A 26,366-nucleotide genomic window follows, 5' to 3' on the forward strand; every position below is an offset into this window, starting at 1 on the left:
ACCATGGCGTCGCCGCCGGCAATCGCAAGGAGGAAGCTCCGAGCACGTGGGCAACGGGGTCGAAGGAAAGAGGGCGGGGGGAACAGAGGGCAATCTCCTGCGCCTCGTGGATTAATCTCATCCTGCTTAGTTACTTCTTTGCGGGGCAATTGTGATAGCCGAGGGGGCACCGTGTGGCGTTAATCAAGGCAAACTGGTATAAGCTGCTGAGAAGCATTCTTTGATACAGGAAAGGCAGGGTAGGGGAGAGAACGGGCTTTGGCGTGGGAAAAAGAAAAACAGAGCATAAAGTTTAGACAAAATTTTTGCTAGAGCTCTTTGATAATCTCTGCTGGCCGCGAAAAGGCGAACATCGATCATGGGGACTCGAGGGGTCGAAAGTTGTATTGCAGCTTCACCAGTTGGGAGGTGACACTGACAGCCCAACTGAAGAAATCCGTCGCGCGGCACCGTCAAACCATGCTGAAGCCACCTCTGGCTGCCTGTCGCGGTGAAGTAAATTGAAGACGAAAAAATAATTGAGGGGGCCAAGAACGCACAAAATTTCTGGCAGATAATTTCTCTTTTAATTTTTCTCTAACATTTCATATGATTCATAACCGTGTGCGATATCATATTTCGCCTCGCTCAGTCGTTCCTGACGCGCCCTCCACTACGCACGAAGGAACGATATATCGTGATAACGAGTTGCCATCTTCACTGACCCCGATGTCTTTCCTCACAATCTCATTTAAATGTGATTAAAAGAAGGGAACTTTGCACTCGCAAATGAAGTACAACTGAGAAGCTCTTGGAGAATGTGCTCGAAATTCGCAAGTTTGACGCTGTACACAATCAGAGAACCGTTAAGATAAAAAAAAATCGATTAGAGCACATTAAAACACACATTTGCCACACATTGTTTCCTGCGCAACCGACATCAATGAGGTCTTCCCGGTCTTCATACTCGAATACGCTACGCCGCCACCTTTTCGCCTTTCTGGGATGCGAAGCGGGGATGGGGAGAGTGCGAAACAGTGAATCAAATCTACTTTCCCATCGGCTGCCCTGATTTACGAAGTCTTAAGCGTCTCGAGAGGCTGAAGCCGCAACTGGGAAACGGAGTTGAAGAGATTACGCTCGAAGCAATTTCCGCGGATAAACAACGCCTGGGCTTGGCGCGCAGATGAAGCTCGCCAGGGAGGGACAGGGAACGGCACCCACCCGCGGAAGCAATCAGCGTGGGATGCAGGTGCCTCCAGATCGATAGTTCCATACTTGTCCGAGCGTCCGGTCTGGAAGCCGACTCTTCCACGAGGCGATTGAATTGGGAGAAAGCGAGCAGATTAGGTTGCTGACAATTCCAAGGGGTCTTATCGGAGAACAGAGCTGCCCATGCTCGACGATCCGAAGAGGTCGATCTGCGTTATCAGAGTAAATAAGCTTAGGACAACGAATATGCGCGCCGTATTTCCCAGAGGAAGGACATACAAAGTGCGTTGCAGGGGCGCAGATGTGGAGGCTTATTAAACCCACCAAGCGCGCTGTAGACACGCCAACCCTGTATTAACTCTGGGGCAAGACACTGTCTCCTGAGATACAGCTAATTCTGAACAAAATACTTGCGAGGGTAAGTAAAGTGGATTACAGAGTGAGGATTTTTTGTGAATCTCTACACCACCATACTTGGGCGGTACTCAAACTTGCAGCCGCTAACATTTTGCTCGGTTTCCGTGCCCTATAGGCGATTCCCCGAAGACCCTGAAGGGCGTCATTTCGGTTCCGTTAGCCGCTTGAAGGAGCTTTGCGAGGCCGTCTTAAGGCCGGCGTAGCCATGCGGCGCCCTTTCGGTGAAGTATAGAGAAACTGATAAACCTCGCATTTCCGGTTAGACAAGTCTGCCCATCCTAAAAGACAAAGCTCCGCGGCAAGAAGACAGACCGAATAACTCGTAGCTTGGCAGCAGCGCAGCATTATACATCACTGAGGTGATGATAGAGTTGATGATACATCAGTATACAATGCGCCATGATATGCTAGCTGGAGAAACTCGTTCACTGTTGAGAGTGAGAGCTGAAACATTTCACCCAGCAACAAATTGGTGCCAAACAAGTACTCGGCCCGCACTAAACCAGGGCTAGTTGGTTGGCCAGTTATGCCAGACCCAGCCAGGCATGCTACTAGACGATGGAGAATGTAGGGAGACTGCAGGGCGATGGAACATTGGGAGAGGCATGGGGTGCATATGGGTGGGTTGTTACGATTCGCCACCGCCATGTGCGACAACCGACGCGGCCGCAACGTAGCATCAGTCAAAGCAGCGAGCATTTCAGCCATTTCAGCGCCGTGCAATCGGCCGCCCGCGCTTCCTTCCGCGAACGTGTCCCGGCGTTCGCTGCGGCACGCCGGTCAAGCTTTCGCACATGTGTCTCCTGCTTTAAACGTTGTTTTGTTAGTCGACGCCTCGTCTTTGCTGGGACCGCTGAGGCCTTCCGCCGAGCCACGGAGCCGCCAGGCCAACGCTACCGATGGGGCCGCAACCCGCATGTAACAACTGGTGGCAGCGGTGCGATACCCAGGCGCAAGCCACATGTAAAGAGGCCGGGACACACCAGTATGAGAATAATCAGGCCGAAGAACTTTCAGCCGAATTTTCTGAGGATATGAATGTAATTAAGAGGTTGTCTGGGGAAGGACCTGTCTGCAGAGGTCAAGGCAAATCAGAGCAGTGTTGCTTGATTGGCTTCTTTTAGCTAGAGGAGGGATTCGTTCCCGGACGGTGACTCGACAAAGACATTGCAGGCGCCCTTTGCTGAGCACTGTGGGCGAGTTGATGTACCAGCGCACTGTCTGTAACCCCAGCGTGGTCAAGTTTCCACATAATGGTTCCTCTGGCCGGGGCCTTTGGCGCGAGTGTGGGATTAGATAACATGCTCGAGATATGGATATTCAGTGTGTATATGGTGTAAAGTGGGGAGGGGGGAGGGGGGGGGGGGGGGGCTCACGGGCTGTGGTGGTGTAAAAGGAAAACGGTGCACTGTCTAGCCTTATGGGCGGGGATTCAGTGTCGAAATAGGGAGAGTGGCAAGGTAAGCGCTGTATTGTTTCCTTCTTTCATATACGGTGGAGAGGCAGAGCTAGATAAAGAAGGTCTTCATACAGGTGACTCGCTATCTTTGCTTCGCTTGAATGGAGACCGGGCTCCAACACTCATTCAGCGCGCGCATATGAACGACACCGTGCTTAAAGAGCCATTTTAATGAGGAGTGTTCTTTTCAGTAATGCACAGTCCACAAGCTCTAAATGATCGTCAACAAGAATCCATGACAACCTCGACTTTCACTCTAACCTATCTTTGCTTGTTCAATTAGGTTATTTACTGGTTCTCTTACGCATGTTACTGATGGTGTTGTACAAGCTGACTGATCTTTACTCGCGTAATAACGCGAAAAGGTAATCAGAAAGGCAGGGACGACACTACAGGGCACTGCTAGCACACAGTCTGCACGGCGGTACGTCCCTCCAAGTTATTAGTCCTGTTACCCTGCTAAGTCTCCTGCTCTTAGTAACGATAAAGCAACCACTACTGATTACACCGAACAAATAGTGCAGCATCCACTCTTGCTTGACAACATAAACATCCCGTGGAGATGCTGTACTGCTGAGCTAGGTGTTCGCAACAGTATACGGGTGCTGACGTTATTTCCCTCATCGGAAACGATGTCAGCGATGCTATTTCTATGGCCAGGCTTAGGCGAGTCTTGCTGACTAGGACACCATGAGCCACGAGTCGGCGCCGATCGTTTCTTAAGACAGCGCAGCTTGTCTGCGCTTGATATGCCAATATACATGTACACATAACGAGCGAACAAACACAAAAGCCAGCGGGTCCGGTGTACCCGTCAGCTCGACGACCTCTCCATCTACTGTGCTTCTGAGCCGGCATGGCACCACTACCCGGAGTGTTCATCTGCTTCACCCAGATAGAAAACACTCTCTAACCCCCTCTTCTCGGGGCTCGCCGGAAGAATAGGAACGAATCCAAGACGAGAGACAAGACAAGGGCGCAGTTATGGTCCCTAGCGCAGCACACGCATCCAAACACGAGCGTTAAGCGATGCGGAAGACCGCACGTCCTTCTCCCATTCTCGAGACGTCGAGACGTTGCGCAAGACAGCGGAAAATACGATTGGCCTGTTAGGCGATGGTGTCGTATAGGAAATGGCGGTAGCCCTTTCCGTGCAGAACGCCGCCGACTATTTTCTCAACACAAATGGGATTGAGAGACGGAAGCGAACATCAGCCGCGGAAAATTTTCGGTCTTTTGTTTTATTATCATTATTTGAAAGTGAGAGAGCGCATGTAAATGTATAAAAACGAGGAGAGCGAGAGATAGAAGATCTAAATAATTTCCAGCGCGGACCACATTAGACAAAATGAGAGGTGATTGTTAGCATTGCGACTCACCTATCAACGGCCCTAATAGACAATATAAATACGAGCCGTGCGCACAGTAAAAATAAAAAGGCCAGCACGTTTGTACAGTGCTTGTATTTGACGAAACTGTACCACAATTTAATTCATATTACATTTCTTCATTTTTGTCAATATTTACCACCGTTATCCGAACATTTGTAGAGCCTGGAAACCACGTTTTGTGTGACATTGTTATTGAAGTCTCACGCAGCGTATACCTGCACAAACCGTGTCTTCATTTTTCTGTGCCAACATGTCGCTATCGGTGAACGGTGAAGATTAAGTAGCATATCACGGATGTGGCCAGGTCCGCGCTGTACGGCAGGTACTGCAAAATTTCGCTCTAGAATTCCGCCATAAGGGAAGTGGTGGCACACGTGGTGCGAGTCCGAGCGCTTCGGAGCTGTGCACAGGCGAATGTGCACACTTACCAATTTTTTTAATGGTATCACGTGAGAGTGGACCTTTCGCTTGATCAGCGCCCTGTGACGGAACGAGTCGGCAAACTCACCGAGAGTCGCCGCATGCGCATGAATTGCAGGCCACTGTGTGCTAGGCGTTTCCTGGAGCTGCGCGCAGCCCCCGACCATTTTCTTCGTTTACCACCCTACGTGGCATTCCAACCGCTAACATAGCGAACAGGGTAAGGAAGACTGCTGATAGTAACAGTGCAAGCATTCCTCAAACTAATCTCGCTGTCTGCGTTTCACCTTTTTGTTTGTACGCTGATTGCAGCTGGGCGGCACGTGGCTTATGAATATCGGCGGCGCGTGTACCAGCAGTATTAATTCAAGACGAAAGGGTCGGAGGCTCCGCGCAGCTAAAGGAATAGTCTAGCAGACGATAGCCATCGTGGCCTTTTCTTCGCACGTGTGCAGAAACTCTCGGCGAGTTTACCGATTCGTTCGGTAATAGGGCGCTGATCAAGCGGACAGAGGAAGTTGGCGTAATTTCGTAAAAAGATTGGGTGTAAACTCTTGTCAGATGCCTTCTATATAACTGTGGCCACGTCACAGCTATATTGACGATTCACAAACATTTGACAGGTTAGAGTCCCTCCTGCGCATCACAGCTCAGCAGCAGTGCATTGGAGGCCGAAGCGTCCCAAGTAATCCCTGAAAAGACTTTATGGTTGAATTCCCTTTTTCGGTGTAACAAAGTTTTAATCCTCATCGTACATCAAGTTGTCCCCTCTCTACCCCCCATCTCTCTCTCTCTCTCTATCTCTCACACCAACACACACACACACACACACACACACACACACACACACACACACACACACACACACACACACACACACACACACACACACACACACACACACACACACACACACACACACACACACACACACACACACACACACACACACACACACACACACACACACACACACACACACACACACACACACACACACACACACACACACACACACACACACACACACACACACACACACACACACACACTCTCTCTCTCTCTCTCTCTCTCTCTCGCCAGGGTGGTGCAGTGGTAAGACGCCCGACTACTGTGCCGGAGTACCCGGGTTCGAACCCGACCTCGGCGGCTGCGTTTCTATGGAGGCGAAACGGAGTGGCGTCCGTGTGCTGTGCGATGTCAGTGCACGTTAAAGAACCCCAGGTGGTCGAAATCTCCGGAGTCCTCCACTACGGCGTCTCTCATAGCCTTGGTCGCTTTGGGACGTTAAACCCCACAAACCAACCAAACCAACCAACACATACACACGCGCGCGCGGCAGGCACAAACAATTTACGCGCTCTGGAGGCGCACAAGTTCCGCACACTCAGCGACTGCCTGGCTCGCAAGACAGCCCGGAAAAACTAATAAACCAGGCGGCCGCATCCGAGCGTATTGGCGCGTTCAGCGAACGCCACAGCGCCGCGCTGCAACCTCAGCAGAAAGAACGGTGCGGACGCCACCGTGCCACCACCTTCGCATCGGCGGGCTTGGGAGCGCAGTTTTCTGGAGGGTGTTGGCTGACGGCGGAGCAATGGACACAAGATCGCGCCTGGTTTATTCCTCGCCCCAACAGTTCGCCGCAAAGATGTGGAAGCTAGGGATGCCTTTCGCCAATAATGCTAAACGGAGTTTGTTGTAGTTGTGACCGAGTTGCGCAGCGCGCGACTGGCCAGCACGATGCGTTCGACCGCGTCCTGGAATTCCTTAAGTCTAGTCGCCACTTCGGCAGACGCAGGTAGCTATTTATGACCGACAGTGCGCAATTAGGTGAAAAAAGAGAGCACGGTAAACAAGAAAAATAAAATACTCTTAAGTTTCTTAGTTTGCCCCTTTCCCGCGACCAGCGCTGGCATTACCACATGTGCCGTGGCTACAGACAGATGGCATGACTGCATATGACAAAGCTATAGACGCTACGGCTATGGACGACGTGGCCGCTTTCAAAGGCGAAAACGTGGACATGGGAAAGTTAATTTGCATTGGTCAGGAGACGACTGCACTGCTTTGCAAAGATGAAGTCACTGGGATTTGTGTTAGGACATTTATATTGCTGCTACTAGTACGAGGTAAGAACCCGCTTTTTATGTTGCAGTGCAAAAAAACACAGGAGTGCGTGTTATAGGCTCGCGGTGCGCACTTCTAGTCGCTAGGGGCGCCGGCGACGCAGCGACAGAAATGAATTATGGTGCCCGGACCTAATTTCGGAAATGCGGTTTTGTGCCTAAAATCAGAGGTACAGTCGACATTAGAAATAAATCAGAGATCCGCTGGACAATTAGCACTAGGTGCCCACGGCAAAACTACAAATAAGGCGGTACAGGGAGATATGGGCTCGGCATCTTTCGAAGTACGGGAAGCTCAGAGTAAAGTATTATATGAGGAACGCCTGAGGAAATTGGACAGTAACAGATGGGCAGCTAAAGTATTTAAATACCCGTCCTTAAAAAACGTTGACTCACAATGGAGGAAAAGAAAGGAAACTAACTAGTAAGTATGCTAGTCACAAGGACGAAAAAATGAAGAGCATCAAGCAACAGGTGAAAAACACAGAAGGTAAAAATTGGATAAATTCGATGGAAAAGAAACAGAGTGTGGAATTATACCGAAAGTGGAAAATGCAGATCAAGAAGGAAGATTTCTTTGATAACTCAAGAGGCAGTGCCCTACTTTTTGAAGCTAGATCAGAGTGCCTTAGAGCACGCAGCTACAAAAAGAAATTTAACAATGGAGATGACGCATGTGCTGTATGTGGAAACTCCAGTGAAACAATTGCCCATATTATACTCGAATATAATGGTATCCATCCGAAAGTTGATGCAGGCGTAGTCACTCTTTTTGAAGCTCTGGGGTTTAGAGATAACAGTGACCGGGTGAATAAACCCGCGATGGAAACTAGCAAAAAACGACTGGAAGATTGGTGGCTTAAAAGCAGAGAAGTGACATAATGTTAGTAATGTGGAAACAAAAATTTAATAAATAGAATGATGGTGTAGTTGACCAGTCTAAATCAATAATTAAGATATAGGGAGAAAAATGAGCATGGTAGCTACAGCTACCACCCCGTTCCAAAGGGGACGCTCCTATATTCCATCCATATAGGTGCCGGCCTCGCGCAGTCGGCAGCGCTGCTTGGAACTACTGAAATGAAACCAAGTGCACACAGAACACATCGCGTGAGGCGTACAAATGACCGAGATGGTGCGCGCAGCTGAAGAGGCGGCGGCTGCCGGCAGGTCCAAATTGTTTCGCGCGGAAAGAGGCACACGCCACGTTAGCCAAACAGCGACTCCAAAAACGGAGATGCGCCTTATCGACCGCCAACTGCAGGCTGCGCGGAGGTATCGCCACTAGCGGGCGCATGGAGAGGCAGTGCGCCGATATGCCATATGTGGAAACGCCGCGTGGGTGTCAAAATTAAAACATCCAAGAAAAGTGCTTTCCTCTTCCTTCTCGATAATGATGATGATGATGATGATGAGCGAGTGACAAGATGCACGGGATTATAAGAAAAACACAAATAATGCAGTAATATTGTTGAAGCAAGGGCCTCAAGGACACAGATTCTGCAGGAAGTGGGACTAACCGCAACACGGGAAGAGGACTTCTCCAAATGGCTCACCGACAACAATAAGAGCAGGAGCCTTCTCCGGTTCCTTAAGGAAAATATTTTACATGTGTTTTTATAATATGCCTTATGGCAAGCTAGCGTAACAAAAAACAAAAAAAAATGTAAGACGCCGCAAACGCTACATGAACCTTCATGTACAAAGGCACATCAGGAGACAAGAATATAGCGCTCTCAGCGGGCGAATGTTAAAGCAACTTGACGGCGTTCCACCGACTGACACACTGTGCCTTCGTGTCACTATACATAAGTCGACACGACGTATCCATAGCGGCAACGCGTAGAACGTTGTAAGCAAATACATCGCCGTAAAGAGCCAAGAGCATGAACTCAAAATGAGACCGTTCTCAACCCGCTGTGCCACGCGTCCCTACACAGTTGTCCGTTCTCCTTACGCTAAACCGTGTATACCCCGCACCTGGCGAACAAGACTTCGTTTTCTAAAGACGTTTCCTACCCCACTTAGCGTGTCCATTATGCAAACTGCTCTCAATCAACAAATGTTTCTTGTCTACGTTGGCGCAGTTAAAGGGTCACAAATGGAAAGTTTTTTCCAGTCCGGCCACTGGAGACTTTTTTTTTTTTTTCATCTGCATCTTTCTGCGAACACGCTTCATCCGTGTTCTACTTCTTGTTTCTACTTTCTCGTTTCTACATTCACTTTCTTTAATTCCCTTTCCCAAAAGCAGGGTTCCAGCCAAGCATACAAGGACGTGATTAAAAACCTCCCCGCTTTTCCGAAATTAGGATGAGCCTTTCGTATATGCATTTCATGCCGGGCAACTCTGTCGCTACAGAAAAAAAATATCAAGCTTCTACGTCGTTTTCGGCTTCTCTCCCCCCCCCCCCCCCCCCCCCCTCCTTCTTCCTTCCCCATCCGATTATATCTAGATCTACCTTCTGTAAAAATCATGGCACACCACTGGTTCTATACGTAAAAAAAATAAAAAAATAGCAGCATTGTCAAGACCAATCAATATGTCGCAGACGTAAATTAAGATGGCCGGGTTCCTACAGCGCACGTGCAGTACAAGGTGCGTGTACCTATGATCCTAAAATAAACTTTCACCTTCAACTTCAACCTACATGGCCACTGCACCCGCGCAGTACCCACGCGGCTGCGCCGATACGTCTCCCCTACGCTGGCCGCCCCTCCGCGAGCGCGCTGCAGCGTGGTCCGAAGGCCGCCAAATTCTCCGCTGCGTTCGGCGCGCGGGAATGCAGCGCGCGAGCGCGGTCAGCAGCGTGCCTTACGTCCCTCAGGGGCCAGCTGCCTCTTCCCTCCCGATTGGCCCAATGGAGACGCCCGAGCTTAGCACAGCGGCTCGCCGGCGTGCTCACACTGCGCACTGCTGAATGCACACTGCAATCATTTGGCAACCGTCGAAGGGCTGGCGCGATTGCGTCTGCCGGGGGCAGTCAAATTAGCGAACTCGTCCGGAGGCTGTCGAGAGGGCCCTTCAGCTTTTTCACCCTTTGAGAAACAGTACGAGTCACGCAAATTTCGCGAGGAAAATTGTTGCGAGCTCGGACACAAATGCACGCAATGCATTTTGCGTGTACCCGTTTCCCTGAGAAGAAACACGCGCGCCTATGCCTTGCTTTCCAGTAATCACACTTCAGCTGCACATAAGCTCATTGACAAAACGTTGTGTTGTCGTAAAGGTAAAACATGGCTAAGGGGCTCCATACTGTTTGCCGCCGCTGAGTACTCAGTCTCTCCAACTTTTCCCAATCCCCAACCACGTCCCCTCCCCTCCCGCTTCAACATTTCTTTAAAAAGGCTGCAACACCGTACTCCAAATAAAAATGTCAAAGCAGTTATGTCGCTTAGCGTCCACTGACCGTTTCAATAAAATAAAAGTTGCATGAGTGCGCTTAAGTCCGCTCAAGAGCGGAAATTGCGAAAGCAACTTTACAGGACTGTTTCCCTAAATGCATCGTCACTAATCCATACTATCATAATCATCATCACTATCGCTACTATCACTATCATCAACTAAATGCAACTAACTGCAGAGTCATTATCATTGATACCGTCATTATCACGCTATAGACAAGAAGAATTACGATCGGTTTTTCACGAGCTCTGAATTTTGACATTTGTTATGGTAGGGAATTTCTGGGTTATAGCGGGCTTGCAATATGCAGCCCGGTGATTTGAGGTATGCGCTGTTTAGTTTCTATTCCTTGGAGGTTTTCCCATGCAATAAAGAGAAAAAATAGATGCTTTCATATGCTTTTCTGTGTGTATTTTTTTGTTTGAATTTTCAAATACTCAAAAATAAAGAAAAAGAAAAAAAGAAGGCCAGTCGTGGAGTATTGGTCTGCGCGTTCGGCTGGGGATCAGAGCAGGAGTGGTTTGATTACCGATGGAGACAGATTTTTTTCTCAGTTCGTGCGAACATTTGCTACGGACACGTCCTGCGAACAGGTCCGTAGCCCTTGAACCAAGGCTTTCGCCTTAAGACATTATTTATGCAAACTCCGGCAATTGCCTGTATTCTCCCTTTTCCATAGGTGGCAATTGTTTTCGGAAAATATCAAGCGCTGTTAATATTTGTCTTCCGGTTTCTTGGCCTGAAATATACGCGTATCACAGGTTTTGTTGTTGCGGCTCCCAATGATTGAAGCCGCGCTTAGCCCAAACAAACAAACAAACAAACAAACAAACAAACAAACAAACAAACAAACAAACAAACAAACAAACAAACAAACAAAAAGTAATAAAACGGCAGAAAGCGTCAAACGAAAGGATGTTTTCGTTTCTTAGTCGCACCTAGACATCTCGAGTCCACTGCCGAAAATATAGCAAACAAACATGCCCAAATATTGACGTTTCCGTGAAAGACAAAAAAAAAATAATCTAAGATTCGCACTCTGATAATCTTCAGAAACACTGTCACGTGCTCTAATGGCTCACAGATTTCCTGGGGCAATCACTACACACACAGAAAACATTCCATGATGACACACTTCGGGTCTGACAAACTTGTTTACTTGAGCGTACAAGAGCTGCGGGACGCCGACGACATGACCAGATGGCAGGGCAAGTCCATTCCCTTCGCTGCCACAATCGTATGACAAGAGCAAGTAAGCACTACGAAAGAAACGTCCAGAGTGCGACCAAGTGGGCGGAAGACGAGAGTGGCGCCTCCACTCCATCCGCAAACTTACGAAGGATGGAGAGCGACACACGAACACCTCGGACATGCCGGCGATCTAGCTCACCTGGCCTGAGGTAAGCAAACGAGCGCCGGACTCTTCTTTTCTTTGGGAACGCGTGTTCGCAAGGCACATAGAGCAAACACTTGATCACGCCGCGCAGTAAGCTTGTCGCGGCCAAGCCTCGCCTCGCCTACGCCGAGGTCGGACAAGAAAGTCGAACCAATAAGCTACCACGGTGCGCCCCCGTATACACTGCGGAACAGGAACGCGTGAAAGGGAAGAAATATTATCTCATATACAGATAAACCATATACGCTGGCTGGAAAGGACAGCAAAAAAGAGGGAGTACCCTAATTCCTCACCATCTCTAAAGAAAACAGAAATGAGCGTGAAGAAGGGCTCTATAAGCGCCGTTGAATCGAGAATCGGATTCACAAGTCTCAGCGTGCGAATTATTAATGGCTAGCGCATCAGCCAAACATATGAAAACGTGATCGGCCAACAAATCCAATCGCTAACGGTTCTGATATCTGAACAGCCTCGGGAAGCACGGCAGATCACACAATACCCGACGCCCAGTTCGTGCTTTCGCAATACTGCACGTTTCTTCGCGAGACCGGAAACACAGCAGTTTCAGATGGAAGAGAAAGAAATGCGTGCGCAAAGGCCCAGGGAAGAATGGCCTTTTCGGAAAGTGCAGCGAAGTATTGTGCCCTAGCAGAAACACTGAAGATGGGCACAGAAAAGAAGAGAGAAAACCCGCGGGTAAGCTGGGCAGCCAGGGAGGCGGGCGGGCAATTGCGCGAAGATTGTCCTTCCGTGACGTTGACGAGCGCCGTTCCAAGAAGCAGCAGTAGCAGGCAGCTTCACCGGTGTGAGCATACAAGCGGTGACGCCTAAGCGGAGACCGACCGGGGGGAACCAGCGACACAACACTGAACAACAGAGAAGGTGGGCGATCGAAATGATCAACAGCGACAAACCAGACAGGCAAGCAAAAAGCGCTAAATAGAGAGTTGGCCGTGTGAAGATGGAGGAGACGGTTCGCACAAAAAAGGAGCACAGCAGTAAATCGAACTTATCACGAGTTCAGAAACCCCAAAACAAAAAGTGAACACGGGGCAGGAGTTAGTGGTGGTGGACACCAGGGACGAAAAAGAAGACAAAAACAGAGGCCTGACCGGCCACACGACGGTCCGCAGTGTCCCCAGGGAAGAAGAAAAGGGAATAGAGGGAGCAGGGTCAGGAAATGGCGAGGTGAAGCGGGTAAAAAAGAGCGAGACAGGGAAGGAGAAATAAGTGGCACGAAGAAGCGTCCTTCTTCGCAAGGCAACAAAGCCTCGCAGTGAAGAGAGCTTCGCAGGAGACCCCCTTCCCCGCGTCTCGACCCTCCGATCGTGTTTTGGGGGAACAAAAGAGTCGCACTCCTCTCCCCACCTCTTTCCTTCTGTCATGGACAGGCAAGGCCCGCTTCGCCTCTCCGGTAGGATAAAATGCGGACAGTGCTAGGGGAAAAGTCTGAAGGGCGTCCGCCGCCCGGGCGCCCCATGTATTAAGAGACGGCAGGATGACAAAGGGCCCTCATAAGACGACGACGCCGTAGGCACCGTACGAGCCTCCGGCGCTATCGCTCACCGATGAGGGGTCATAAGAAGAGATGCGGCTGCTTTTATTTCCGTCGGATCAACTCGACAGCCGAAAACGATGACAAAGATAAAGAAAAAAAGAATGGTAAACGGAAAATTCCTTCCATACGATGCTACCCACCGACTACTGAGAAGGCTCAGAGACGAGCAAAATGACCGTTCTGAACCGGAGATGGCCCGCTGGGCTGGACATGAACAGATTGCTTTGGAGGGCTACAGTGTTCTATTCAAAGAAGATGTATGCTTCGACCCGCGTTAAGGTGGCGCTTTTGTTATGTATGTAAACATATAAAAAAAATAGATCAGAGGTTGACATTCCTAGGAAAAAAGCAGCGAAAAAGAATGCTAGAAAGGCGAAAAACGAAAAGTCCCTTACTATAACATTACTGCTCCAGACCCGGCTATTGGCTTTCCTGTGTTGAACTTGTGAGTAAAACTTTAGGAACGTTAAATAGTTTTTCCTTGTAGTCTCACTATTTAATATTGTACACTTCTCTCAAGGATCAGTTATACTTGCCTGCGAAGCGCGCGCATGCACATAGTACAGAATTTGGTTTGGTTTGGTTTGTGGGGTTTAACTTCCCAAAGCGACTCAGGCTATATGAGAGACGCCGTAGCGGAGGACTCCAGAAATTCCGACCACTTGCAGTTCTTTAACGTGCACTGACAGCGCAGAATTTGGCTCTGGAATGAGCTTTGCATAATAAAGACCGCGACGTCCTCCTGTCGTAGTTGCCAACAACGTTCCCGTAGCTACCCTCGTGTCTGAACGTCACTGCACAGTCTTTAAGCATTTTTTATTTTATTTTATTATTTTTTTTTTTTTGCTACAGACCAAGCGAAAGCGGCTGCAACGCCAAGCACGCAATGGAGTTAGACTTAGACATGATTGAAAAAATGCACTGCGCTAAAAAAAGACGGCGACTAAACACTTAAAGAACTGGACGAGCGCAGTTTTTTCAATCATGTCTAATTACCAACTCGCCCAACTTCTACCTTACTGAGTTAGACTTAGGCTGCCTTCAACGTACCACTCTGGCTGAAATGTCCTGTAATGACACTTTGTCGGCGAGAGTTTCAACGCCGACGACAATATCTCCGGAGAATATAAATTTCGCTGGTTCAAGAGCGAAAGGAAACGCCGATAATACGTCTCCGAATGAAGAGATATAAGGCAGCAGAAAGGCAGCTAAAGTGTTTCGCAAGATGCGCGCATGATCGATGAAAAACTACTCTATATAAGCCAATGACTCGAGTATGAAATACGTAAACATACGCGTCATAAAAAAGGGCGTCCTTTTCGTCCTGTCGTTCCTTTTCTTCTACGTCTCCAAACCGTTTTGCGCCATCTTCAACGGTCATCAGCGTAAACAAGAAAGCAACTTATGCTGCAGCAGATGGGCGTCTATATAAAAACGAAAACAACTCGAAGCGAAAAGCAGTTTCCACGCGTCACAAGCACCGCCTCCGAGATGAGTGTGTGGGGTTTCGCCGGCCGGCTGCTCGAAGCCGAAGCAATCCAGAGGTCAATACGCACAACATCGGGGCCGGTAAAGTAAACGCAAGAGGAGGCACTGCGCAAATGCGCGCGAGTAGAAAAAAAAAAAAGAGCAAAAAGAAAGACCGGCGAGCAAACCCTTCGAATTCTCTGACAGCACCAGCAGGCGAAGCGGAGGCCGCCCCGCTTTCGGCTTATCGATTGTGGCACACAACCCGCCTCGCTGCCTTGACGGCACTGGCCGGCGTCGTCTGCTTCTGGTCAAGCATGAAAACGCGAAGGTTCGTCGCCAGCGCCGGCAGAAAAGAGAAGGAAACAACACCCAGGAAAAGAAGCAATGGTAACTTTTTGCAAGCAAGAGTTTAGCAAACTGTACGTATGTTTGCGACCGGTAAGGGAAGCTGCGACAGAAATGCATTTAGCGTTTTTTTTTTCTCCTCACTTCGTAACTGTAAGGCGATTTCTACGCGCGCTCACGGAGAAAGAAGGCTCGCACTGCATTGCCACGCGTGCACTGACTGCTATAGGCCAAAGAAATGTGGGCGAGATCGAAGTGCGGACAAACTGACGGCACGATGACTATATGCTCCTGGAAATCTTTGAATCCTCACGAAGAACAAGGGACGTTGAAATTTTTTACGAGAACTTCCCGAGACGACGCGTAATCCTCCGTGAGCAGGAAATCCATTTTGACGTCCGGATCGAGTGTCACCGCGCCTTCTATAGATGCGCTACCTTTCTGCGCCACCTTGAAACATGCTAAATGGACTGTGAAAGAAACGCCACGGCTTTTTTGTTTCCCCTCGAGAAAAAAAAAAAGAATACATCAATAGTTGCGTCACATCTCTGTGTTCCAAACGTGAACAATGAAGTACCGCTGGCAATATCTACGAGCGCCAAAATCGATGCAGCAAATTATTTACCTCACTGTATTCGACGGGTGTCATGGCGATCAAATGCGACCATCAGAGCGCATCCAATACGCGGTCACGAGTCAGATGCATTTAGCTGCCAATTAAAATAATGGAGTAAAAGAATCTGAGTTCGGTCACAGCCTGCGCGCTTCGCATGTTAATTAACGCTTTACTGGGTGCGTGTACTGAAACAGCGCACTGAGAAAAGAGTTACAAGGAGAAGGTCCCTTACGCAATCGACACCTTAGCCTTGATGCCTAAAGCAAGCACCCACCATAAATTTCCACCACGCCCGTCAACAAGGACAAATATTCACAACCTGTACTGTAACATCGCGTTTATAATAGTTCGTTCCAAAATTTGTTTCTCTTCGTGCCGGAGCACTAGTTCAAAGAAAGAAGCCTTTCGGAGTCGCTCCAAATCAAACAATCTCAACCTTCGCAGCTGTTCCTCCATCAGCAACAATTCTCCCGAGGTCGGCTCGTTTCACTCGCCCGCCTCGACGACCAGGAGTGCGGCGCCGCGGTTTTGATAGCCCCGCTTTACGCTTCGCAGCAGTCGTTCCCGCCGCGGCCACGAAGACGCAGAAACCGCGCGAAACACAGCTCGAAAGTACGCGCGGACGCAGAAAGTCGCAAATAGGAAACGAAAGCGCGGACCTCAAGAAACGCCTTGAGACGGCGCGAACACGCAAGCCGCAGCCACAGGCACGTGCGTGCGGGTACCCCCTTTTCTTTCTCTTTGGGGCGCCTGAGCCGCGAATTCTTCAGCGCTGTTGGAAAGACGCAGACGACAAAAAGGGGGAGGCGCGCGATACACAGAACGGCTCGAAACTTGAACCCGCGTCAGAGCCTCGAGCGGCGAGTGCTCGCTCTTCGTAGGCGCGCGGCAAGCCAACGTCTAATTTTCCGGCTGTTGGTTCGCATTCACGACAACGGGCTCCGATTGCGCTGCTCGCTTTCTTTTTTTCTTGCGGGAAGTTCGCCATGTTTCTCTTCCGGGCGAACACCATGCGCAAATCTAACCTTTCGAGCGAAAGGTGCTTTGCTATTCCGTATCCTCCTTTTTTGTTCGCTTGGTTCGATGGGACGAGGCGAACCCAAGCGCCTTCCTCAAGATTGCGCTTCTTCTCTCGTTTGCTTAGCTCTTGAGAACGTGCTGTAAAACACTTCAAATTGTATTCGTGAGATTTTAAAGTCCAATTAATCGTCCCCGCATGCAGCAGCAAACATGAACGCAGGCGGTGGAAAAGAGTGGAAAAGGGAAAATACCTACCCGAAACCACCGCATGCATTTCTCGCGTGCTATTTATTCTTCCTCCGCTGCTGGGAAACGTAAAAACCTAAGGAAGGAGTACAGTCTTTTTCAAATATAAGCAGACCAATAGGTTAAATCCAGAGATGGCAGCAATTGAATTACAGTAATGAAATTACTGTAATTTAAGTACTTTTTTCGATAATTTGTAAAGTAATGAATTACTTTTTCAGTTTGATAATTTAGTAACGCAGTGAATTACTTTTTGGTAGTAATTTCGCAGCAAAGTAATTAATTCCTCTCGAAATTACTTTTACTAAAGTGCGCCATCACTCCTTCAATAGACACCAAAGTAGAGTGCGCGAAAGCAGGAACGACGTTCTGCAATCCGAAGCCAGCGTAACGGATTGGCAAAAGGAGACAGAATTGAGCAGAACTATAGTCAACTCTGGAGAACAAGTTGTTATTTTGTTTAATAGCTTTACTTAGTTTTTGCATTTATCGAAACTAGAAAGTAATTTCAATGTAATTGAATTGCTCAGTAGAAGTAATTGTAATGTAATTTCATTACTTTTGAGGGAGCAGTAATGAGTAATGTAATTTAATTACTGTTCTGCGATTTTCAGCAAAGTAATTAGTAATGTAATTTAATTACTTTTCAAAAGTAATTTTGCCATGTATGGTTAAATCTATCGTTTGGTTCTGAGCCCTGTAACGCGGCTTCTGGAAGCACTGTTGAAATACCAATGCTCGGCAAGGGTGAAGACGAGACTCCTCATCCTCTAAGAGAGGACGAACGATGGAGATGCACAACGAGGCTCTTATAGAGCTCATAAGCAAAGCCCTAACAAAGACTACGCTTCTTACCCTTTCAGCCAGACATCCCTTCTGTCCCCGCTGCGATCTCCTAAGCAGGGCCTCCCGCGTCTTCGCTTTCTCGGCGTCCAGGTCGTGGTAACACGAGCAAGCGCCGGCGTTGACGTAGCGGCGCTTCCGCAACGGCAGCGACAATAACACGAATTCAATTATTGGGTCACCGGAGAAAAACCGGATGAGACGCACTTCCTGCGATAAAGTTTCCGCACCCCACCTTCCCTCATCCATCTACCCGGCTAGTGCCGACACCAGAAAGCTTAAAGAAATAAACATAATTGCACGTGATAAAAGGATGGCGCCCGACAAGAAGAATTCTCAAGTCAGCTATAGTGTTGTGGAAACTTGGCTGTCTTTATTCCATCAGAGAGACCCGAGCAACAACGCACAACATGATAGACAAGTTATACTTCACGACTAGCTGACTCTCGAAGGCGGCGGCCCTACTCCTCAAGACGGTATCTCCCACCTCGCTTACTCGATTCCGCGAGGAAACACGGGTCTTATTCGATTCCGCCAGATAGCGCGGATATACTACGAAATATATCCGTGCTATAGCCTACGAATATACTAAGGATAACCACGAAGTATTAGAGCGAAATCAGGCGGCAAACGCGCATTCTAAAACCGAACAGACCCACATCCAAAGAAAACTTACTAGATATCCTCTGTCTTAGTCGAACGATGTAACCCCCCCCCCCCCCCCCCCCACACACACACACACACACCACCACCAAGAAAGCGACTCTACAGAGGAGACTAGCCTGGCGACAGGTACATAGCGCGCGTTTCGAATCTGTATGCTCCCCCCTCCTAATCTGTCCCTGCTGCGGCTATCATCCATACCACGCATTTCCACATTTCACGCTAAAACATGATGGTAGGATTAACTCGGCAAAAAATCGACACCATTTGCTCAGAGAATAGTTGCACGCGCACGACAACAGTGCCAGTGGACCGAGGTCGTCTGGGTGAGGCGCGGTCGATGCACCGTTGGCGCAGACTGTGTACATGAAACGCCGTCGCGACGCCATAAGCGGCTTAGGTCAAGTAAGCCATGTATCCACAGAAGCAATTAACGCCGCCAGCCAAGCGGGGCGCTCCTAAGTATGTCCGGTCACCGATATAAGGCGCGCTGCCGGTCAGCCGGTGGTTTCTCTGGAGCAGGGTGTTATCGCGCGCCAAACGGTAAAAAAAAAAAAGAAAAAAAAAGAGCGATTTTCTTCAAGTGGAGCGGATTGAGGCTTTGCGACGAACCGGCACCTAACCGAGCTGATCAGTTTGTCACAACAGGAAAGCTAGTTTCTTTCGTTACATCCCGATAGGTGACGACGAAACGGAACCCTGCTGTCAGGATGCAGCTCAACGTAGGAGATACTCGTTTTTTCTACCATGCTGCAGTAATTTCGTTCTTAACTGGCTACCCACTGTTAAACTAAATTCTGGTTTAAGAATTTTGTTTCACGGCAGGTGCTTAACTCAGGGAAGCAATGTGGGCTACGAGAAAAGCTGTGGTGTATATTTAGACCCCCAGCTTTTCGCTAATGTGAACTGACGTCGCACAGCACATATGCCTCTTTTTTTTTCTTTTTTTTTCCTTTCATCCCCCTGGACACGCGGCTGCTCGACTGGTATTCGATAACGCAATCTTCAACTCAACAGTCAAAGCAAAAGAGGCCCCGCATTGAATTAATTTAGTTAGAGTCGGTATATCACGCCGGTAACCAGACGGCACAGAAAAATAATATAGTAGGCGCACGTGCTATCGTCCGTGTTTACGGTGATTTCTTTGCGCCCTTACCGAAGTGATGAGGACTTCAAGCAACACACATTGAACTATAGCCCAGTTTGTATTTTCTGGCCATTTATCTGTACGTTCACATTTACCAAATAGCGATACATTTATGACTGATAAATTTTGAATTAAAAAAAAATTCTCGCCACTCCATTCTAACTGATGACGTCTACATCGAGAAGGATTGCTTGCCGCCGGGTAGAAGTAAATGGCGATGCAGCATAGACTCCGAGATATGTGACCGAAATTCGGCATTGAATTCCGAAGGTGGCCTGCACAATCGTCCAGCGATGCGTCTGCTTAGCTCTTTCTTCTTTTTACGGGCGGGCTTCAAGCATCCTACCATCCCTCTGTAACATAGTGTACATATCTTTTAACCTATACTGTCATTTCTTCTTGTCGCTCGCCTCTGATTTCCTCTCTCTCTTCCTTATAATCCTTTTGTTTCCGCCGCCGCCACAGTTCAGCTGCTTCAGATGATTTGTTAGCAGATACCGGGGCTGGCAAACATCTTGTTTAGTTTCTCTTTTTGTTCAATAAAACAACTTACTACGTACCTGGTGATCAATTGAAAATTATACTGACTCTAATACGATAACATTAACAAAACTTTATCTTTTCGAATTTATTTTGCGTTTGTGCGATAACTGAATCTGCGCCACAGCACCGCGGAACGCTGTGTGTGCGTCATGGACAAAATGCTCTCATGCAGAAGCACCCATCATGCAAGATCAGCGACTGTGCCTTGCCCTTAACGGGACGGCGTCGCGAAAACAAGAAAGGGAACAGACAAGCTTCTATCTCCGGCCAAAGGCTGGTTGTCCTAGCGTATGGGGCTTCCGTATTAAGTGCGACAACAACATCACATGATGTTACTTCATTTAAAGCATCGATGACGCAGTAGTGTTGTTTCCAAATATATTAAATAAAAAAAAATCACGGACGTCTCTTGATTCCTAATGCTTCTTTCGTAACCGACCGACACCGTGCAGATGAGCAAAAAAGCATAGTAAAGCGCAGAGCATATAGGAAAGTGGTGAAAGACGCGTTATTTTCTCGCTTAAGAACACGGCACAGTTCCACGTGCATTTTCTCCCCCGTATTGGCTGCCATGCGCATGACCCCCGTAATGTTCACACGGCACCGCCCTCTTGCTATTCAGAGAACAGGTGCGATCTTGCACATATAATAGCACGCAGGGCATTTAACGCATGTTCTTAACGGTTCTGTCGGTTTTAATGCTTACTTTTTATTCAAGATTGATTGATTGATTTATAGGAAGGGAAAGGCACGGTAACTGCCTCACTCGTTTTCTGTAGACACCTCAACCGCGTCGTAAGGGAAGGGAGGAAGGTGGGAGTGAAAGTGGAAAACGAGAAAGAGGAGCCGTAGTGGAGGGCTACGGAGAAATTTCGATCACCTGGGGATCTTTCACGTGCGCTGACATCGCACAGCACACGGACACACAGTACACAGCACACGCACAGCACGGAACATACGAAGGCACAAGTTGAGAAAGATGGAATTGAATGCAGGAGATAGAAATCTAAAAGAAGGAGTGAAGTCTAGTTTCACTTTGGTAGTCGCAGAGGTTAGCAGTGTACTGGTTTTCCATTGTCCACTTCTCATAATCGCATTCGCGGTTCCACCGCAGGTCTACCGTCATGATCAGCCTCAGAGAACTAAAGTTGACCTTTTTCTCCGCCATTCGATGCCCTTGTGGAAATTCAAGAACTTTCTGCTGGGCAGGATTTCGATAAAGTATAGTGTTTACGGTTCATTACGTCTTCACAACGGCATATCAGGAGGCGACCGTTAACAAAACTCATAATTATTGCTTTCCTTTCAAGCTGCAGCTCACAACTTATCAAACTGAATCGACCGCTCCTCTCGCCTTTAACCCTAATTTCATCTTTCTCACACTGGCGGCGATACGCTACGCGAGCAAGATAACAACTTATGGCTTTTGGGAGAGTAAGAGGGAGGAGGGGGAGGGTATCGTTTCTTCTCCATTCAAGTGAAGCTGACATTGAAGCCGGGTTCCTCGGCTCAGTAGCAAAAACATTTTTTTTTTCTTCGCGAAGTTCCGCTTCGCTCATACATACACAGGAATTTCGGAAGTTTTCTGGGAGATTTAGGACGTAATTTTATCATCTATTCTTTAACTTTACGATAACAATCTATACGTCCGCACATCTTCCCTCGGCAGCAGACTTTTTTTTTTCTTTAGAGCCGCGTCCCATTGGCCTCCTATGGTAGACTGGCGCGCGCACGCGCACGTGTGCGTGTGCGTGAGGGAGAGAGAGAGCGATACAAACATCGAAAGCTAAATTCTTGCACGTATCAGAAGTTTAGACTATTTCTATCAAGATTTTAACAAAAGTATCTTACAATATAACACAGTTGCCCCATTTTTTAATAACGCAGTACATTGTATTAATATGGCAGTCTTCAGCAATCGCTAGCAAGAGGAGGAAAAACGTTAAAACTATTAAACGTTAAGCCATTGCCATCAGTGTATGAATAACAGTATCTTATATTATTCCACTGTTGCTTCAAAATTAAAGGCGTAACAGAATCCTGGAGCTGGGTATACAAAACGAAGCCCGCGGTTCCCCTAACAGTCCACTATTTTTAAATGAATGACATTTTCACCTTTCAGTATCTAACTGTAACGGTTTTTCTTTTTATTTCCCTTTCTTTCAGTATCATACACGCAAGAGACACAAAGCACATTGTTTCGCCACGAACCACAGCGTTTCCGTGTCGCTTACGTGCGCATAAACGGGAAAAACAAAAACCCTTCCTAACGCGGAGCCGTTATGCATTCTGCAGGGTGGCCCAAATCTCTCCGACGGGCGATGCATAAATCGGCCATTCGCATATGTTACACCGAAGTGCCTCGGACGCCGACAACAAACACGCGCACAAAACGCGAGGCACGCGCGAGAGTCCGGCGCACTCTGGGTCACGCCATGGTGGGAGTGCGCCCACCAGGGACCGGACGTGTTTGCGCGGGGCAAACGAGCCCCGGACGACGACGCAAAGCCACTTAAAAGGCGTCGCGCGTGATTACGCGTGAGTCAGCTTTGCGTGTCAGAAAAGAGAAGGTTTGGGCTATGGTTTATTGCGTCCCAAAGCGAATTTAGCCTTGAGGGACGCCGCAGTGGAGGGCCCCGGAGATTTTAGATTACCAGAGGTTGTTTAGCGTGCACTGACAAGTTGACAACGCGATGTATACGAGTGCTTTGCGTTTCGCCAATATCGAAACGCGACGCGGCAACAAGGCCCGGTCGGATACGGGCCCCTGACCTCAGAAGTGAAGCGGCGTTGAAGAATAAAAGGCTAGTGAAATAATAAAGTGTGGCACAATAATCCTCGCAATGCTGCTTTCCTGTTGCCATCAGCCACACGATTCCAAGAGCACGTGACTTGGGTGGTGGAAACGTTTATTGATCAATTAGAGTTTGGCAATCTACCAGCACGGGATTACACGACGCCACTTTTAAATGCGAACTCTTCAGCATTGAGAATTCCTCCCCAATTTCCCACCGCTAGTTGTTTTCATCTCATATTGTTATTTTCATGCTATAACGCTAAATACCTTGCACCTATGTCTGTTCTCGCGTTTTAGTTTATCTTTGTAAAACATTTTCCCTTTACTTTTTGCCCTCGATCACACTTCTTTTATTACTGGCTATTTCCTCTTGCACTTAGCTCATTTTTGTATCTCTTAATTAAAGCGCTTCTGTGCCCTGCAAGGTATTTTGAATAAAAATATGTATCAGGTCCCTTGATTTCATATAAAGCACGGTCGGAAATTGCGTCACTGTCAATATTCCGCGTGCTTAAATAAACGAGATAAGTGCATGAATTCGATGCCTATGACGCATGTTTTTCGCGCAGTTTTGTCCTCGCGGCGCGCAAAGACGTGCAGACGTGTCGTGTCTTCCGGTGGGGCGGATACGGATGTCGCGAATCATCGGGAAACACGATTAAATAAATAAGCAATACAAAGCGCTCTAAGGAACACACTTCCCGTCCGTAAAGCTCAAATCTGTACGTGTGGACATATGCCGCTCATATAAGTATGGCATTGGCTCTTCCATCCATCCCATTCCACCCAATCCAATACAAGCCAATACAATCCAATATAATCCAATACAATTCAATCCAATCCCATCACATACCATCCAATTCCATCACATACCATCCAATTCCATCCAATCCAATTCTATCCATCCATCTCTCTCAACCCGAAAATCGCTCGAACAGCCAGTGCCGACGTTAGCCCTGATAAGCTATTGCTTACATCGTCAAACAACGGTCATACTTGACAGCGTGCATTACCACCTCAGGCTAGCGAAGTGCGCCTGCAACCTTCTTTACTCATTAACGAAGCATTTATACGGATGAGTACAGATGTTAGAGTGGGCAATAAAGAAATAAGGGATTACAGTACCATGCCCACACCGTCTTACAACGCAACGCCCTATACACGGATGAGGTAAAAGGAAGCACGCTAAGGTCTTCTAGTGCTAATGACACATTGCCGAATGCAGAGTGGAATGTGCGTTATATGAGAGCTGGCAGAGACTCCGATTGTGAATTCTCATGCGCACGTTATACGTTGCATGATTTCCACTAAGACTAGGCGTTATGACGATTATTTATTAAGTCGTTATTAAGTGTAGGAGCGGGACCAAATCCAACACCCCGGCCACGCGAGTAGGCGTGCTTGCTTGTGCGTTATGCATTTTCGAAACGGCCCCAGTGCATATCCTTTATTGACAAAATACTGAAGGTGGCCACGCTGTCACTGTTGCTGATCGGTCGCGGCTAATCCCCCCCCCCCCCCCCCCCCTTCGAGAAAAGGTTATTCATGAATGCAAGGGCCTTGGAGGAACTGCTCTCACATAAGATACCTCGTGGTACGTACATAGAGCGAGTTATCTCCCCCCCTATCGGACTCAACTACTAAGTGCTCTCAGAAAGCATGCGAAAAAGTACAGGGAAGTACAGACTGGAGAGAAACTGGAGAGAACGAAGAGCCACGGAGAAATAATTTCCTGCCACGGAGTAAATTTCTTCTGTTTTCGGGCATTTATCTGCCCATCTCGTGTTCTGCGTTTTACAAGGCTGCGGGCTTAGGTTTTTCAAGTTACAATCTTATGCATGGTGCCGCCACTACGTAGCGCTTTATTCACAAAAGAAAAAAAAAATATAGCAGGTGCAGTTCTTGGAGTTTAGCTGTTCTTGCACGTAGTTTCGTCGAACATAACTGGTTCCGCCGTAACGGCGCTGTTCTGCTGATAAAAACGATTTACTTCTGATCTAGATAACAACAGTTACGCAATACAGAGGAAGAAAAATCGAAACACTAATGAACGCCCGCCCCGTTCCGGTGTCTAGCCGTGAGCGCAGGAGACAAGTGTATTCAAGTCCGGTTCTCGGAACCGGATGGCATAGCACATATGCACCACCATGCAAAAGCATTGGCGATAAGTGAAATTGATAAGAAGACTTTCATCATAGGCGGTCGACGGTGAAAACTATTAGCGAGTGTCCATCGGCGAAAAAAAAAAAAAAAAGACAAGAAACGAGTAGATCCAAGTGACTCCTCTAGACAAGCGTAGAAAACACGAAATAAAAACACCAAGTAAAAACACGAAAAAAAAAAAACATGGCGCATCGTTGGACGACGACCGTCGAAGACGAAGTCAAACACACACCGTCAGCGAACAAATATTCACAGCGCAAACGGGCGGACGAGAACGTCAAGCGAAAGAGATAAGCCCACTGCTTCGTGCCTTTCTGGAGTGGCATAAACGTGATCCGCAAGTAACAAAAAAGAAAAAAAAAACGCTTCAATCTTGCTATCGGGTCCACACAGCACGAAACATGAGAGCCAACGCTAATGGTTCTAATGGCATATCAATCATCCATTGATATCGTTTCTTCTACTCTCAGCTCCAGTTTCGAGTTTCGCCTTACCTAGCAGCCGTTCTGCATCCGAACCGAGGCCGTTCGGTACTCATACTATCCTTCTATTTTGGCCACTTGGCTACAACGCCCTCCCCTCTTGCTGCTGCCGCGCGTTGTGTGTTTGTAGAGCAAAACACCCGGAAATGGTGTTAGTATTGAAGAGGCTTATATTTATCTGTGAGTTGCGGCTTGTGCGTGTGTTTTTCCGCGTGGGGAACAATCATGGATCGTGCTACCTACTGTTAGTCAAAATTGATTAGTTCATCTTAGCATGAGGGTTTGCCCGGAGATTCCCCGCGTGATGCGGTCTCAAAGATACATGCGGAACGCTTCTGCGACAGTCAGGCTGCGACGCTTTTCTAAACCCGCTTGATTTACTGCGCACTTGAGCGGGCGCTACCATATTGCCACTCGGCTGCCGCACCGGCCAGCGAGAGGAGGAAAGGACACGCCGCTGCTTTCCCGCTTGCCCGTGGAAACTGTCTACAGAGCGGAGATTTTAGGGCTGCGGTGAAAAACCGAAAGCGCGACGATGCGTTAGTGGATGCCTACTCACCAAACGCGCCCAGATAACACCAAATCACTTCACTGGCGGTCTACCCATAACAACAGCAAGAACAACAAAAAATCGCACTTTGTCATATGTCCCGGAGCATCGGAATCGAAA

The 26,366-nt window shown here is 48.1% G+C and overlaps 1 protein-coding gene across 4 annotated transcripts in view; it reads right to left on the reverse strand.

The window, feature by feature from the left end:
* Window positions 1-26,366, reverse strand: part of LOC146185675 (galactosylceramide sulfotransferase-like) — a 200,898-nt gene that overhangs the window by 76,526 nt on the left and 98,006 nt on the right. The window contains exon 1 of one of the 4 annotated variants that reach the window (XM_084606583.1): window positions 17,914-18,059. The exons of the other annotated variants lie outside the window; for them this stretch is intronic. The gene's annotated coding sequence lies outside the window, so the exon portion shown is untranslated. Of the gene's footprint in view, window positions 1-17,913; window positions 18,060-26,366 lie in introns of those variants that run through there. 4 annotated transcript variants of the gene reach the window in all.

The sequence above is a fragment of the Amblyomma maculatum genome, chromosome 6 (assembly GCF_055883805.1).
Source record: "Amblyomma maculatum isolate TAMU_Amacu chromosome 6, ASM5588380v1, whole genome shotgun sequence".
Classification (NCBI taxonomy): domain Eukaryota; kingdom Metazoa; phylum Arthropoda; class Arachnida; order Ixodida; family Ixodidae; genus Amblyomma; species Amblyomma maculatum.